General features: G+C 38.5%; 1 pseudogene; it reads right to left on the bottom strand.

Annotated features, from left to right (window-relative positions):
* Positions 1-599: 599 nt before the first annotated feature.
* Positions 600-2,696, bottom strand: LOC102839014 (annotated as a pseudogene).
* Positions 2,697-4,908: the final 2,212 nt, after the last annotated feature.

Here is a 4,908-nt window from a genome sequence, read left to right as displayed (position 1 = left end):
TTTTCCCTTTCTAAACCTGCAGTTAAATGTATAAAAATGTGGACTCTAATTGACCCCATTATTTTTCTACAAAATGATCATGACAAAAGGTTAGTAAGTCTCCTCCCATCTTATAAATGTCCAAGCAAAATCCAATTTATTAAGAAAGTTGGTGTGAATTTACCTTTGTTAAACTATAACAACAAGGGAAACCCAAACTCCAACTATTTGAAGCTATCAGAGCATTGCATCACCCCAATAAAACTCTACGTTTTAGCACATGCATTAAAGTGTACAGAAAGAGCTAATTTCAAAGCTCCTTTTAAAGAACTTATTTTACACCTGTTATACCACACACTATGCCATTTTTAAACATTGACAGGTAACTCCTTAGTAAGATCCTTATAGCAAAACCAAAAGCATTTACCTTACTAGAAACAAGATACACTAGTCACTTACTGTCTTCAAACATTTTCACACTTTCACTTTCATAATTTGACAGTGCATTCATGAAACAATCTGCAGACAGCTACTGGTTTAACAGACAAAGACCAATTTTAAGTAGATGTTGATTATCCTAAACTGTTGATTAGGCAAGAGTTTTACAAACATTACTTATACTAATGGTAATGGTTGAGCTGGAGAGTGTTGCGTCTTCTCCAATCAGCCGGTCCAGAACCATCAACAGTGTGGTGCAACTTGTGGCCCTTCCCCAGGCCACAGCTCTTGCGGCCTGCAGATATCAAACCACACATCTCCCTGTGCTTGTGGACGGGCTTAGCGATCCATTGGGTGTCAGGATGTCTTCTGATAGCTTTATGAAATGGAACAATGAGGATAACTTCAAAAAATTTGTATGTAGAATTTTACCAACCCAGAAAGAATTGAGGACTCTAAGGGCCCCACATTGACGTTCAGCTCACTACTCAACCATCAGCTCACTACTCAGCCACAGACTGAACGTTTCTAGCAAACTTCAGCTGGTTAACACCATGATGGACAGCCTTGCCATAGGTTGCACCTTTAGGCACTGAGCATTTGCAGCCACCTCTGTGCACACGAATCTGAAAGATGACATATTGTTACTTGGCCTTGTATCCCAGTCTATGCACCTTATTGGCCGGGTGGGATGCGGTGGCTCTGTGCAACGCAGAGACCTGGTGTTACTGCCAACAGCAGACCTGCAGGAGAAATCGCATCATATCAGACAGTTTCTTCCTCCATAGTTCTTGGATGTACTTGTAAGCACCCACCTCAGCTTACTCTGAGGGCTGCCGCCAGATGGAAAAGAGCCCAAAAGACTTTGAAATGCCACTGATGTCTTTCCTTGTGTCTCCACCTTTTAAAGTTTATTCTTTTTCTCTAGGTCTACAATGTTTTTCCATAACCTTGTCAGTGTTTCATTTCCTAGAATACCAAGAAAGACCAATGCTCATTATCCCCGCCAACAAACACTAACAGCATCCTCCCCCTACTTGTCTCATCTCTGAATTCTGTGCAGGTCTGGGAGGAGGGAAAATTTTTTTCCAGGCATGAACTTTTCCTGGTAAGAGAATGAGAAAACAGAAGGTATGTTTAGGGTTCCTAGCAGAGAATATATATGATAATGAAAGACAAAATTGCAAGGTAGGTAGGTAGAACTGGCAGTGTTTTGAAGGTGTTTTTTTTTTTTTTTTTTTTTTTTTGTGTGTGTGTGTGTGTGTGTGTGAGAGAGAGAGAGAGAGAGATTGTCTTATAACAAGGTTGCTATATGATATCCCTGACAGCTATATATATAGGATAGGAAGTGATGGATTATAGAAGTTGGTAGGAGGACTGGGTGAGAAAGAAAGTATATGGATTAGGAGTCTTGTAAGAGAAGATAAAATGGAGGTGGGTGGGAATGGAAGAGTGAATAGGACAGTGGTGGATTTAGAGGCACACTGGGGTGTAGAAGTAGACTGGAGACAGAGAGACCATGCAGAGAGAAGGAAAGGCCCTTTTGTTGTTGTTAGGTGCCTTTGAACTGGTTTTGACTCATAGTGACCTTATGCACAACAGAACATAATACTCCCCAGTCCTGCATCATCCTCAAAACTGCTGTGACCACTCTTCTCATATGGCTGCTGCCACTGTGTCAACCATCTGGTTGGGATCTTCCTTTTTTTTTTTCTGACCCTCTAATTTACTAAGCAAGATGTCCTTCTCTAGGGACTGTTCCCTCCTGATAACATGTCCAAATTTTGAGAGACAAAGTTTTGCCATCCTGACTTCTAAGATGTATTGATGCTGTATTTCTTCCAACACAAATGTGTTTGTTTTTCTGGCTCTTCTCCAACACCATAATTCAAATGTGTCGATTCTACTAAGGTAATCATTGTCCAACTTTCACATGCCTATGAGGAAACTGAAAACACCGTGATGTGGATCAGGTGCACCTTAGTCGTCAAGCTGATACTTTTGCTGTTTAACACTTCATCTTTTTTAAAAAAATACTTCATCTTTTGAAGCCGATTTGCCTAATGTAATATGTCGTTTGATTTCTTGACTGGTGCTTTGTGAGTGTTGATAGTGAATCCAAACAAACTGATATCTGATAACTTCAAAGATTCATTTTCTCTATTTAACATGATGGTATTTATTGTGCAGTTGTGAAGATTTTTGTTTTCGTTAAATTGAGGTGTAATCCATAATGGTAGCTTAGTCTTTGATTATCAATGATAAGTGTCTCACGTCATCATTGCATTCAGTAAACAAGTTTGTATCAATTGCATATTGCACACTGATAATAAATAAGTCTTCCTCCAATTCTGATGCCACATTCTTCTTTCTATAATTCACTGTATCAAATTCTTTGGTCAGCATTCAGATTGAATAAAGATGGCAAATGCTATAAACCTGAGGTACACCTTTCCTGACTTTAAACTATTCAGTATCACCTTGTTGTGTTTTAATAACTGCCTCTTGGTCTATGTACAGATTCCTCATGAGCACAATGAAAGGTTCTGGAATACCCATTCTTTACAATGTTGTTATTCATAGTTTGTCATGATGCAAACAGTTGAAAGCCTTTGCATAATCAATAAAGCACAAGTAGACTTCTTTCTAATATTCTCTGCTTTCAGTCAAGATGCATCTTATGTCAGCAATGATATCCCTAGTTCCATGTCCTCTTCTGAATCCTGCTTGAGTTTCTGGCAGTTATCCGTTTACACACTTTTGTAACTGATTTTGATATCAGTAAAATGATTTTAATTCATTGTAATATTAATGACATTGTTTTTTGATTTCCACATGCCATTGAGTTACATTCTTTGGCATGGGCACAAGTATGGATCTCTTTCATTCAGAAGGCCACTTAACTGTCTTCCTACTATCTTGACATAGGTAAGTGATTGACTCCAGTGCTGCATCGGTGTGTGGAAAAATTTCAACTTATATTCTCTATAGGTCCTGGAGTCTTGTTCTTTGCCAGTGTCTTCAGTCTACCTTGGACTTCTTCCTTCAGTATTATTGGTTCTTAACCATTTGTTTACTCTTGAAATGGTTGAACACCAACCACTTCTTTTTGGTACAGTGACTCTCTGTGTTCCTTCCATCTTCTTCTGATGCTTTCTGTATCATTCAATATTTTTTCCATGTTAAGCACCATTGAGTCAGTTTTGACTCATAGTGACCCAGTATAGGTTTTCCAAGGAGTGGTTGATGAGTTTGAACCACCTACCTGTGTTTCAAGTGACCGTCAAGTCCTGCACTTATTCTACAGTGATTTTACCCATAAAATCCTTCAATGTTGCAAATTGAGGCTTGAGTATATTCTTCAGTTTTTTCTGTTGAGGAATGTTGACTGTGTTCTTTCCTTTTACTTTACTAACTCCAGACTTTTATACAATTTTATTATTGTACTTGACTTTCTTCTTTGAGCTGTCCTTTGAAATTCACCACTTTTACTTCAACATTTCCTTTATTAGCTTTAGTTTCTGTATGCTCAAGAGCATATTTCAGAGTCTCTTCTGACATCCATTTTGGCCTTTTCTTTCTTTCTTGACTTTTAATATCCTTGGCTTTATTCCAGTCTGATGTTTTTGACGTCAATCCCACAACTCTTCTGTTCTTCAGTCAGTAGTGTCTAATGCATTAAATTTGTTCCTGAGATCATCAATAAATTCAGGTGGGATATATTTAAGGTCATGTTCTGTCTCTTATTAACCTGTATAAATTTTTTTTCAGCTTCAGCCTGAACTTACATATGAGCAATTAATTGTCTGTTGTACAGACTACAATTGTTATAGTCAAGAGACAGTTAAAGGTTCTGCACTTCAGTGAATGAAATAAATATAGGTCTCCAGATAAAAAAATTGTAAAAGAATGACTAGATTTATAAGAGACGTTGGAGCGGTGTCTAAATAAAGATGATAGAGCTGTGGGAGCTTTCAGATTGCTGAGGGGAAGATGGTACAGTATAGAAGAACTGTGGGACCCATTGATAGAAATGATGGAGTGTATCTGGGGATCCTCAAAGTCCCCTAGCATGGGTTTTAGCCCTAGTTTAGCCATGGTTCTATGGGCAGAGATGACGTCCTATTATAAACATTTTGAGAGGAAAATGTAAAAGCAGTTGAAGTGTCTTGGTCATAAGCGCTCAGAGTTTCAATGAAGTGGTGGTCACAAGGAATGCTGAAGCAAATCTACTGGGTAAAAGATCACTGATGATCTAAGAAACAATAGGATCTGCGGACTCTGGGATTGAAGTCACATTTTGATGGCTCTTTTGTGTCTACCTCAAATCAACTAATTCATAGCAAAATTAATTCAACAACTCAACACAACATTCATTTTAAACATGAAGACTACTTTGCTTTAAGGAGCTCTGGTGGCGTAGTGGTTACGAATCGGGCTGCGAACCGGAAGGTCAGCAGTTTGAAACTACCAGCTGCTCCGCGGGAGAAA

Source organism: Chrysochloris asiatica, unplaced genomic scaffold (genome assembly GCF_000296735.1).
Source record: "Chrysochloris asiatica unplaced genomic scaffold, ChrAsi1.0 scaffold00007, whole genome shotgun sequence".
Taxonomy (NCBI): domain Eukaryota; kingdom Metazoa; phylum Chordata; class Mammalia; order Afrosoricida; family Chrysochloridae; genus Chrysochloris; species Chrysochloris asiatica.
Note: the sequence above shows the minus strand (reverse complement) of the source record. Positions and strands in the feature narration are given on the sequence as shown.